Source organism: Capricornis sumatraensis, chromosome 15 (assembly GCF_032405125.1).
Source record: "Capricornis sumatraensis isolate serow.1 chromosome 15, serow.2, whole genome shotgun sequence".
In the NCBI taxonomy this organism is placed as follows: domain Eukaryota; kingdom Metazoa; phylum Chordata; class Mammalia; order Artiodactyla; family Bovidae; genus Capricornis; species Capricornis sumatraensis.
This window is the reverse complement of record NC_091083.1, coordinates 20,025,022-20,038,311: the sequence shown is the minus strand read 5'-3', so window position 1 is coordinate 20,038,311 and position 13,290 is coordinate 20,025,022. Positions and strand designations below refer to the sequence as shown.

The 13,290-nt window shown below is 44.7% G+C and overlaps 1 protein-coding gene across 1 annotated transcript in view; it reads right to left on the bottom strand.

The window, feature by feature from the left end:
• CAMK1D (calcium/calmodulin dependent protein kinase ID) overlaps window positions 1-13,290 on the bottom strand; it is a 387,071-nt gene that overhangs the window by 334,658 nt on the left and 39,123 nt on the right. The window lies entirely within an intron of this gene.

The following is a 13,290-nucleotide window of genomic DNA, read 5'->3' as shown; positions in this document are numbered from 1 at the left end:
CTTAGGAAGCCTGAAACATCATTTTTCAAGAGAGGGTTGTCCGGATGATAACAATGGGACTGAAAGTAGGAGCAGCAGGAACCTGTACATGTGAGGAGGTAACACCACCAGACAGGGAAACAAGACACATTTACAAGGGAAAATTGGAGCGCCTTACCTTGGTGCTTTTTTTCAGTGAAAATTAAAAATGAATGTGAGCAGGTAATGTAGAGCACAGAAGAGAAACTGACTCTCGGTCATTTATTTCCTGAATCTGAACTGAATTTAGCCAAGCCATCAAGCAAGACCAGAAAAACTTCAACTAGAATGACGTTTACACAGGAAGCCAAGGGAAGAAATAAGCGAATCAATCACCCAAAAAATCAAGACAAAAAATCTGGAGACTGGGTAGGAAAGAAGATTTTGTGAGGAAACAATTCAAATTCAAATTCACAGGGAAGAGCCACTCAAGTTTCTTCTCCACTTGGCCTAAAATATTTCAAAACCATGGGGAAAGAATACCAAAACACTTCCAGAAACAGGCCTACAAATGAGCATTAGTATTAGATTCATTTAAAAGTGAGACTTCAGAAAGCTATAAAAAGTTCCCAAAAGGCAAGTTGTTTGGACAAAATGTATATCTCCTGCCGAATAGGAGATAATGAGGCACCGTAGAAAAAAGGTCGGATGAAGAAACCTCACCAGATCCTCTCTGTGGCTGTCCACTCTCCCGGCTACTTCTGAAACTACAGAGGGAAAGGTGAGCTCCAGGACAACACCTGTCACAGCCAACGAGATCATGTCACAGGCAATGCATATGACTAATCATGGTCCACGGTCTTCTTTGCATGCTGAGCTTGCTGCGAGAGGCAGGGTTTTGCAAAACGAACAGAAAAGAAAGTTTAGTATAAGTATCTCCAGAAAATAAAACAGCCAAGACTTTGCCAAAGTAACAAACGTATATTTATTTCACCATCCCCATTCTCTACCTCCCACATTCAAAAGGAAAACACTTTTAAATAAAGGAACTAAACTGCACGTACATGCATTAGATGATCATTGGTGGACTTTCAAGATTCAGAAAGCTGCAGAATTTGCCTCCAAATCAAGGAACTGGAGGAGAGTCGTCAAGCCTTAATTTTCCAGCAAGGTCGGTACACCCAAACTACTCATCATTTCATGACAGAAAGGATATTTACCATGACAAAATAGGAAAGACAAAATTTGAAGGAAAAAAAAAAAGGATAATCATTTACACTTAACATATCTGGATTTCTGGAAAGCCCAGTATATTGTTATGAACCTGGGAAAACTCTGGCATGAACCAGTGCCGAGAAAAAGTGGTCAAGTGAATAGGTGGCTTAACAAGCCCTCCAGCGATTCTGATTCAAGCTACAGTTAGAGGGCCACTGGCAGAAAGCATGTGGACGTCAGAACCGGGAAAGGAGCCCCCGAAGTCTGATTCAAAGCTGACCAGCCAGGTTTCTCACCGTCAAACTCAGTGAAAACAACCCATTTTCCCCCAAACAATGGCACAATTCTTTCCTGAAATATACAGTATGACAAAGGAACCGAACATGTGAAATCAGAACTATATCCCATATCCAAGGATTCATGATCCATAAACACCAGCGAACAACCAGAAACTTCTCTTTCAAACCTTCAAACCACAGTTCCCCGTCCTTCTGTCCGGAGACCTCATAGTCATCACCTTCCTCACGATCACCAGACAACACTCACACCATGTAAGGTGTGAAGGCGATTCCATTGTTATTTTGATCAACCCAGCAACCCTGTGGAGTAGGTGTAGTAATAGATACAATCACCCATTTGGCTTGGCGAGTGCATCTCAGCTACTCAAGCATTTAGTATTGCTCTTAACAGGAGTTTTATGTTTTTTATTTTCAAAATAGTGATCCTTGGAGAAGGAAATGATAACCCAACTCCAGTATTCTTGCTTTGACATCCCATGGACAGAGGAGCCTGGTGGGCTACAGCTGGACATGACTTAGGGACTAAACGGCAGCAGCAAAGGAAATTATACCTTATTAGATAATGCACAGTAGAAAAGCTCATGTCACATAGACTGGCAAATTATTTTCCTTAACAGATCCCTCTTCCACTGGGTACACAGTTTGTCTTAGTTTCCCAATCTTTCCTTCAACTGGGTGGGACTGGTCACGGAGTATGATACTATCACATTTATGTAATAAATGGCCATCATAAGTCACCTTACATTCTTCCTGCCCTGTGTTATACTGGACTTGAGAGATTTCTGTGGCAGACTTGGGTGCTGTGTATTAAGTACAGTAGAGCGCAAAGCGAAAGGAGCTAGAGGCAATAACTGGGTGAGACAATTCTCCACTAACATATCTTCACAAGTTGTTTTTTGCTTTGTTTTTAAAGCAAGAATTAAGTTTCTACTCTGTTGAGCTCTTACAGATTTTAGTCTGTTGGTTGAATGCATATAACTTAGCCAACTGTTAGAGCTGGATGAAACCTATGAATATAATAAATGTCAGAAGACCTTAAAAAAAAAAAAAAAAGCATTCCTTCATTCTGTCCCTTGTAATTCAGCACAAGAGTCCTTCCCATGGTACAATCCCCAAATTCATGATTGCCTAAGTGGCTGAGTCTGTCGTGATGAATACAGCACACAGAGAATGCTGCTCTGGATGCTTTCCCAGAAGACTTCTGAGGCAGTTTCAGCCCCTCCCTGCACAGGTGGGACAGGTGTTCCACTCAGAGCCTCAGACCCAACGACCTGCATCTCTTCCCTGTAGGCCTCCCTTAGGGTCCTTGAGGACCACCATGTGCTTCCAAGGATTTCCCTGGGTCCCCCTGCACCTCAGCCAGGCTGGCCTTCACCTCAGCCAAAGGTACCAAAGGGCCTTTCTCCCCATCATTTGAATAATACCCCCACACACATCTGCCAAGAGATGTGGGCATCACTGCTAGAACCTCAAGACAGCCAGTCCCCCTGGAGAAGTGAAGGGGCCTATCTTCTATCTACGGAGCTGCTCTCAGGGAGATGGCTGAGCACCTCCTCTGAAAGTCCTGGAACCACCTCTGTGACCCAAGCCATGGATGGGTGAAGGGCATCATGAGTCAAGTAGGAAAGGTCAGCAGGGATGTTCATGACCTCTTCCCAGGGACAGGAAGAGCCCAGAAGGACCCAACACAGATGACACTGGGGCTCATCTAAAGGAAAGAAAGCGGAAAAAGAGGCTAGAAAATTCAGGGCCAAACACCCCCCACTTTCCCCGGACCCGCTTCTGTCACATTCAACCCCAGCACCGGCTACACCTCACACCTGGTTTCATTTTTAATAGATGCCATTGCACTTTTCTCTGCTCAGTGGTTACGGAGAGGGGGGCGAGCACTGGAACGAGCTGGGGAAAAAGTACATGGTGTCTGCTTCCCTCCCGCCTTCCCACCCTGAGCCACCAAGGCCACAAGCTCTGCGAGACACCACAAAACGGGGATCCCAACACGAACTCACACCACTGTGCACAGCCCAAGCCACTGAGGTCAAGTCGAAATTCTTTTTTAACTAGAGCCAGGAACTTGTGAGCTCAGGTTCTTGGCATCCTCCCCACATGCACCCGCCCAAAAAAATAAAACCCGGCCAAGGCTCAGCTATGCCCATGGGATAAGAAAACAAGACGCAGAGGCCTGGCCGACGTCATCTCGTCCCGGAGATGGTTACTCGGCACCCAGACCAGCCCAAATAAATACTCTGTGAGTCAATATTTAGTGAGGTGGGCTCAGAGTTTAGTAAAGAAATGAAAGCACTGGATTTGCAAGCATGTCTTACAACATGAGATGGGGTCTATAAGCATTCTAGAAAGGTCACAGACTCACAGCGGCCACCGCAACAAAGCACGATGCTCCAGCACCTTTGGCAATTGGTACAAACCCAAGAACAAAAGCACTAAGTATATCTGCAGAGATGGGTTAGACATAATCAATAAAAGCGGGCAGGGGGAAAGAATATCCTTCCAGATAAAACCAAAGCTCAACAAAGACAAGACCCCAGGCTATCCCTAAGGTCCAGAATTGCCTTGCTTCTGGTCACCTATTAAACTGTGTGTCTCTCCAGCTCAGAGAGAACTAGTATCTATTGTCAAACATTATATATTTGCTCCACTGCCTTATCACACTGCATGTGTCCTCCTTTGATTTGTGAAACCAGCAACAAAAAAAAAATTTATCAATTCACTTTCTCTGGGGAGCAGCCTTCCTGATAAGTACCTTTTTTTTAATGTGTTTCTTCAACCTTTCAAGACACATGTATTACAAGGGGACAGATAACAAGCCTGTTCTGAGCAGACTGTAAATCAGGTCACTGTCAAGCTTCAGAGAAACTGGCTTTTCCTTTAAACACTTTTGGGGTGGGAGATAGAGCAAAACTGCCCCAAGTTCTTGCAATTCCACCCCGGCCTCCTATTAGCACCTCCAGACACGTTTACAAACTGGATGACCTCACTTATGAGAGATAGAAAAATACACACATATCAAGAAAGTGCACACAGTTACACCCACTCACACCAGGAAATGGCATTTCTGACTTGTCACCACCATCATCTGGCTGGAAACTGTTTGTAAAGTCAGTCAAAAAATATTTACTAGCAATATGGCAGGCAAATTAATCTGGCAGTAACTATGGGGAAGCCCTAAGAAAATAAACAGCATATATTAAGATTTCAAATGACCTAGTTAAAGGAAATGTGGTGTATCCATACAACGGAATGGTATTCAGCCATAAAGAAGCTCCAACACATGCTACCATATGGACAAAACACGAGGACTGGTTTTTTCCAACATAAGTGAAGGAAGCCAGTCACAAAAGGCCAAATATTGCATGATTCCACTTCCATGAGGAACCTAGAATAGGCAAATATGTAGAGACAGAAAATAGATTAGAGGTTCTAAGGGCTCGGGGGTGGGGTAATGGTGAGTTATTGTTTAATGGCTACAGAGTTTCCATTTGGGATAATGAAAGAGCTTTGAACTAGGTGGTGGTGATGGTTGCTCAACACTGTGGATGCAATTAATGCCAGTGAACTGTACACTTTAAAATGGCTTAAGTGAAAAAAAAATGGTTAAAATGGAAACCCTTATGATATACACAAAATACATTAAACACACACACACACATATATATATTTACCACAATTTTAAAATGATTATTGACATACCAAAAACTATTGAATGGTATAGTTTACACATGGTGAGTTGCATGATCTCTGAATCTATATGAAATTTATATGGTCTCAATAAAGCTTTATTTTTTTAAGATTTCAAGTAGCCAAAGAGAGCTTCCTGACCATCCTGTCTGAAAGAGTATTCCCTTTTCCCCCTTAGCTTCTATCACAGCAGTCATCGCAAGGCGTAGCTGCTTTATTGCTCTATGTACACATTCAGAGCCTCCATCCCATCTCCCCTCCTACTCAAGAGTGTAGGGACCAAGCACATGAAGGCAGGGGCCATGCACTGGACCCCTCAGGACCTAGTTTGATGCCTGCTCAGGGAAAGTGCTGAATAAACATTTATAGAATGAGTAAACAAAGTAAGCAAGCAATGAAATGAGCCAAGAATGAAACAAAAATCACAAAAGAGAAAAAATACCTATCTTACTTGAAAAGGATGGGCACAGGCAAGTGCCAATGACTGGTCCATACCACTGGACCAGGCGCTGGGTGACGTCCAGGATGAAGAAGGGAAGCTGCTTGCATTTCTGAGTTCCTGAGTCACCAAAGCTTTGCACATCACCACCTGCCACACCTGCCTGAACCTGAACGCCCTGCACTAGACAGAAACAACTCTCGGGAGAAATATCCGAGAAGACGCCTCTCCTTGGTTCAAACGTTTTTGTGAGCAAAGAAAGTTGACTGGGCCACACGCACACCTGGATGAGTGGTTGTGGGGCTTCAAAGCAGGCGTGAGAAAATGAAAGTCAGCAAACCATGCCCCTCGCAATGGGTGGGGGAATCTGTTTTTGTTTTCCGCGGAAGATTTGCTTGGGGAAAAGCACTTAAACCATGAACCATAAAATGCTCGGGAATATCACCTATTTGGACGAAACTTGTCAACTTCTGCCACAGGTGCAACTGTGGCAGGTTGTATCTACCATCTACCTGACCGGATAGTCATTCAACCAGCCATCCTTTGGCCGCAGCAGCCCCCTTCCTCTCTTGAAGAGGGTCACCGTCTAGTGGGGAAAACTGTAGTAGCGTGTGCAGGTATGGAGATGGAGTTGGAAAGGGGTCTCTGGGAACCTGTGAAATCATGACCTGGAATCATCCATGGAGTGGAAGGAGGGAGCTGGAAAGCAGAGAGACAGGTGGGAAACAACAAAGCAGAAAGGGTTGGGGGAGGAGGTGGAAATGGAGATGGTTCCCATGAACAGCTCCCATGAAACTGAAGGCAACTTTCTGAAGGATTCCAAGCTGGGCCACGACAGGACCCTGTGTACATTTTAGACGCTTGTCTCATGGGGATCTCTGCTTGCAGAGTAAGCATTTTTATCCCCATTTTACTCATCAGGCTCAGTCGGGTCAGAGAGGCTGGATTTCATGCTGGGCTGCCGACCGCAGGGCCCACGCTTCTTCTAGCAGGCTACAGAGAATGTATTGAGGGGTTTAGCCATGACCATCCATAAGGAGCAAGGTAGGCTAGCAGATAGTGGTGTAGGAATGTGGATGTTAAAGATTTCTTTTACAATTTCAGGACACCTGAGGAAGTTTAGAGGCAGCATGGAAAAGAGATAGAGATGAAGACAAAATGGAAAATGCTAAAGAGGAGAGATGGTGGTTGAGGAAGCAGCAAGCTAGGGCAGTAAGGCCCCAGCAGAAGGCATCTTCCTTAGAAAGAAAGAAGAGATTCTGGGGTTTGGAAAAGTGCAGTTGCTACAAGTTACTGTGGCTGGCCTCAATCTCCTTTGTATAGAGACAGAGAAAATCAAGAATAAGCAGCATGGAAAAGGGTTGGAATCATCCATGTGAAAATCAAACGAACAACTGGAGAGACGACTTGCTAGGCAACAGACAAGGCCCAGGCAGAGTCAGAAAGAAAGACTCTGCAGAGAACCCAACAGCTTAATTTTTTTTAACCTTTCGTCAGACATTCATTTATATTTTCTTGTTATTTCTTATGTTTTTATTTCTTTTTAACACTTAACTTTCTAGTATCTGGAACTGATTTTGGTGTCTGGGGAGAAGTGGTGGTCCCTAATCAGGAATGGAAGACAGGGATGCTGACCATCCAGGGATATGAACATTCAGGGATGCCCCGGGCAGGGCTCAGCAACCAAGAGCCATCATGGCCACAGGACCAACAGGGGCCCCCCACTGAAAAGCACCATGTGTATTTTTCCCACCAAGTTAGCCCACAATCCCAGTGTCAACGATTGAGTCACATACAGTTACCCATTTGACAAACGAGCGCTGAGCAGCTCCTGCATGCCAGCACTGTGTCAAACACAAGCAAAGTCAGTACCAGGGCACACAAGTCGTACACTTTTATCTCCCCTTTCCCTGCTGATCTTAAGACATCTGTAGAGAAATGCACTTGAAATGTTTTGACATTCATAAACAACTTGAAAGGGCTGGCAAAGTATTCCTAGGCAGAGGCCCTGTAGGTCCTGGTAAGAATTATTTGTTATAAACATTTAATTACATGTGCAAATACTAGAGCTAAGTGGTTAAACACTGTAACCACACTTGTATGCTCAGCAAACTCCACTTTCATGGATACCAGCCTGCCCCTGCTCTGGTTTTTGCTGGGCATTCCAAACCAATAGGGGTCTCCAAGAATGAGGTCTTACTGGGGGGTGGAGCATGCAGTACATACTTAAAGAGCAAGACAATTACAGGTGTTAACTATCCTGTGTTTGATCTGACTGACTAATGTTTTAAGATAGATGCTTAGGACAAGGGGCATGTGCGTCAATATGTAAGCCATTCTAAGCAAACAGTGGAGAGGTGTTGCTAGTTTATTGCCTGCCTTCTCACGGAACATAAAAGTGGTGTGCTGGGCTTCCCTGGTGGCTCAGTGGTGAAGAATCTGCCTGCCAATGCAGGAGACACAGGTTCGATCCCTGATCGGGCAGGAACCCCACATGCATCAGAATAACTAAGCCCATGTGCCACGTCTACTGAGCCTGCGCTCTAGAGTCCAGGCGCGGTGACGACGGAAGCCCGTGCACCACCACAAGGGAAGCGCACACACTGCAACTAGCGAGCAGCCCCCACTCGCCACAACGAGAGGGAAAAAGCCTCTGCAGCAATGCAGGCCCAGGACAGCCGAAAATGGCCAAATAAATAAAACTATGCTTAAAAACAGTGTGTGTTACAATTTTTTAAATGGTTATTGGAAAAAAAAAAATGGTGTGCATTACAGTTCTGTCATTTCTACAAAGAACACCAGCGGTCCTCCCAAGGTTTCCTCAGCATTCTATCCGCACCGGGAAACATTCCCATGCTTCTGACTCAAGCCCAGCAACTTACACAGATGAGGTCTGTGAAATGAGCTGGCTGGACGGGAGATGGCTGTGGATGTCCCCGCAGGCAGTGATGGAGACACAGGGCTATCTTCGGTATTTCAGAAGTCCCAGCAGAAACCAGACATTACCCACACTTCGGTGGCACAGGGTAAACGTATTAGCTTTAGACTAGGATTACATCAACTCAGGTGCAGTGGGCGTGGGGACAGCACAGAGACGTTGGTAGCTAGGTCTGTCCTGTATTAAGAAAAATACACAGGGCACGAATAAGCGCTTCAAAAATACAGTATCCTTGGTCCTCATGATGAAGAAGTTGAGGTTTAAGATTCCTTTTGCTTGATGATCCTATGATTCTAACTTTCACAGGAAGTTCTTCTTACCAAGAGTAATCCATGCTCAGGGTGGCCCTTACATTACATTATGTCCATTACATAATTAACAGTAACAAATAGCTTTCTCTCTTAATCTCCCTACATGTGTTTATATCTTTTCAACTAATTAAGGGCATATTTACTTACAAGGGGTATAATATTTCCAAATCAAATTAGATCCAACTATATAATCTCTGAAGATGTTAAGAAACCACCTAGATTTGCAATCTGAGGTTTCTTCCTCAATTCTTCCTCTTCAAAAATCTCAAGAAACTAGCTCATTTTTTTCTCTCTGATCTTTTTTTTTCCAAACAAAAAGAAAGGCTTCAGTGCTGTAATCTGACCAACATCCCTGGAGCTCCCTGGTCTCCATGTTGTCATAGTAAAGTCAGGACAACAATGTCACCCCACTCTGATTCCTATGACAGAGGAGCAGTTGAGATGATATTGGGGGAAAAAATTAAAAGCTCAATGCTTTATATAAACACATTTTACATATAAAATGCTTTATAAAAATACACCATGATGAGATGGCTGGATGGCATCGCCTATTCGATGGACGTTAGTCTGAGCAAGCTCCAGGAGTGGTGATGGACAGGGTGTGTCCTGTCCTGCAGCACTGCAATCCACAGGGTCACAAAGAGTCAGACACAACTGGGTGACTGAATGGAACTGACGATTTTAAAGCACACGAAATTTTTGCAAATCAAGTATTCTTAGGTGCACTAACAGGACGGTTTTCTACAGGAATTCTATGGTACACCTTTGCATAAATGGAGATTAAATCTCTTAGAAAATCAATCTTTATGTTTGTGAATTTACAGTCATTCCATGAGATTTGCTCTTGTAACTATTTCAAGATATGATTTTTCTCAGTACTCAGTGTGTCAAGAATTGGGCTAAGAAATACCATCAGCTATCTTGTTTAATCCGCACAAATAAAGCGGGTTCTATCATCACCATTATGCAAGACAGACGTTTAGTCACAGAGCAGGGACCCGCCCAGGGAAGGGAGGAATGAGGTCTGCCTGAAACCAGAGCCAGCGTTCTGAGCTGCTGTGCAACTCCACAGGGGAATGTGAACACACGATGGCCAGAGCTAATGGTTTGTCCCAGGTCACTTTCAAAAACCAGCCCAAAGCCTCTGCTGCATCTGGTTTCGTGTGCCCACGCTAGTGTTCAGACCACACCAGTAGAGATTTTTTTCTTTCCTCCCAGGTCATTTCACACATTCTGCTTCAAGCTCTCTTCCTGCTAACAAACAGATCAACATAAATTACTTAAGTAGATAATGCAGGCAAAAACATGCAACAAGGGAAAAAAAAAAAAACTTGCTATTGAGATACAAGCCTGGAGCTGAATTTACACGTTAATGGATCTCTCCACCCTGGGGTCCCACAGTCCATGCAACTTTACTCACTACATTTTCCCCACACATCTCTCCTGCGTGTCCTCAGTAGAGGGAAGATCTTTTCCAATGCCCAAACATGAAACCTCTTAGCCCTTCTCTCCTTGATGCAGACTGTGAAATCGAAAATGATCGCAAAGAATTAGATTTGACCACCTCAGCCATCTTCTGTCTGTCCCCCTCTCTCTGTGCCCCCTGCCAATTAGGGCACTAACCTCTTCCCAGAGTCCCCCACTCATGAATCCAAGAGCAATTTAATTGGTCTGCCTGACACCCACCTTCAGCTTCCCAACTTTCTCTCCAAAGTGGTCTTTCACACACACAAAAAGACAGATCACGTTTTTCCTTCAATTCCCCCACCTTCAGGATCAATTACAAACTACTCAGTGTGGCCCCCAAAGTCCCTGAAACCAAAGCCCTAAGGCCCTTTCCAGCCTCCTCTCCCACCGTCCCCTATTCTTGCCTGAACCCCCAAGCAGAACCTATGCTCTTTCACCCTCTGGGTCTTAGGACCAGAGAGGACCATCTGCCTGGAAGCCCTCTCTCCTGTGCTGAGCTGGAAAACTCCTACCCATCCCTCAAGCCTCAGACTAAGCCCAACCTCCTCCTCCTCTGTGAAGCCTCCCCTGATGCTCCCAGGCAGACTCTGAGGCACCCCGAGCTCAGCTCAGGAACCTCCCCTACCAGCCTCACCGTGCTGCGATACAGACGCTTCTCCCCAGGGGAGAGTGGGCTCCTTGACCCCAGGGCTGAGCACTGGCTGGCTGTGTATCTCCAGCACCCAGCATGGGCCCAGACACAACACTGGAGCTCGGCCATATCTACTGATGCCATAAATATGAATAAAAACAGCACACACAGCTTTATAATTTGTTGGGAGGGAAATCAGACTTGGAATCTGATTTGAGCTTACAAAACACTCCACAAAGAGGAGTCGGTGGGCCAGAGACTTGTCACCGAAGGAGGAGGGAATTGAACAAGGACCCTGAGTGCTCACATCACACTCTGGGTACAGGCTGTGAGTCTGTCCACTCAAACACCAAGCCCACATGTGGGGATTCCAGAAGAATTAAGTCACATCTTAAAATACACTTAGCTCCTCAGAATATAAATTTCTCAAAACTATCAGTTACTTTTTATGTACTATTTGATAGGGATGAGTGATTGTGGGACTCGCTGCTATTAAAAAAAAAAATAGTGGAAGTCAAGTGACATCAGAAGCTAACTGATGGTTCTGAAAGTAAATCAGGAGGTCGGTGCAGCTCTCAAACTCCGGGCTTCTTTTCTGAAGTCTTTTATTCTTCAGATGACAGAAGCTTCAGTCAAATGGTAAAAGAGTAACTAACTCAGATGCTGTTCCCCTCACTCAGCCTCCATCTGACTCTCAGACTTTAAATTTGCAACCAGAAGTGGGTTCACAGTTAAGTTTAAAGAGCAAAGTCATTTCCCATCATTAGAACATTTCTCCTTTGGGTAAACATCAAAGACTCCTAATGGCTGTCCACCTGGGTTACGGAACCACTTTAAAAGACTGTCTTGTAAAAATAAAGTATGCCATACTCTGAACGAAAAACTTTGAAATCTTTTCTTAAATTTCTAATGTTATGACATCTACATGCAAGCTCAGTTTCCTGACTGACAATAGCTACATCCTATAAAATGATCGCAAGGACTGAATCTGCAAATTCTGAGCCATTTCTCCCAGGGGGAAATACAGGATTGGGGTTCCTACGAGCCTCTGGTAGCAGCAACTCCCTCCACAGATAAATGTGTCACCTTGCTTTGTGAGTTTCTGTCCAGAGACATCTTATTTAATACATTTTCTGGTTCTATAACAGTAAACTCAGGACCAGCGGCACTGAGGGAAGCTTACCCAGCACACACTCTTTTCTCTGTAAAGCACGTGGCAGCCTCCTTGCACCCAGGAACACTAGGCAGCACTAAAGCACTATGCTTGGGTGCCATTTAAACAGTGACGTCACTGACAAAATGCAAAACAGCACAGCCCTAGAAGGACCATGAAAGGGACCCCTGTTACGGTGAGAGCCGGACCCACAGCAAAGCAGCAGCTTGGATCACCTGCCCTGGAAGCCTGTGCAGCGGGCAATGCACATTCCTCACCACTCTGCTCGTGGCCTTGAATGGTCGCAGAAGCATCTCAGGGATTGCCTGGGAATACAAATATTTGACTGTGTTGGTGGATTCGCAGACACAGAATTTGGGGATGATGAGGACTGGCTCTCGTCTGTGTTGCACTTAAAATGTTACTGAGATGTTAAGAACAAACATATGGACACCAAGGGGGAAAGGAGGGGTGGGATGAACTGGGAGACTGGGATTGACATATAAACACTGTTGATATTATGCACAATTCATGAGAATCTACTGCATAGCACAGGGGACTCTACTCAACGCTCTGTGGTGTTAAATGAGAAACAAAAAGAAAAAAGAGGGGATATATGTATGCATATATTAAACAGAGGTCCACTCTGGTTTTTCCAGTAGTGATGTACAAATGCGAGAGCTGGACATAAAGAAGGCTGAGCACTAAAGAATTAATGCTTTCAAACTGTGGTGCTATAGAAGACTCTTGAGAGTCCCTTGGACTGCAAGGAGATCAAACCAGTCAATCCAAAAGGAAATCAATCCTGAATATTCACTGGAAGGACTGATGTTGAAGCTGAAGCTCCAATACCTTGGCCACCTGATGTGAAGAACTGACTCATTGGAAAAGACCCTGATGCTGGGAAAGATTGAAGGCAAAAGGAGAAGGGGTCGGCAGAGGATGAAAAGGTTAGACAGCACCACCAGGTCGATGGACTTGAATATGAGCAAACTCCACGATACAGCGGAGGACAGGGGAGCCTGGCATGCTGCACCCCATGGGATCACAAAGAGTCAGACACAACTTAGCGACTCAACAACAACAACAAATGTATAACAGTAACCAATCATAGCAACTAACTACAGAAACTTTTTATAGGTCTTTACAGCCACAGGAAATTTAATTGACACATAAGGACATA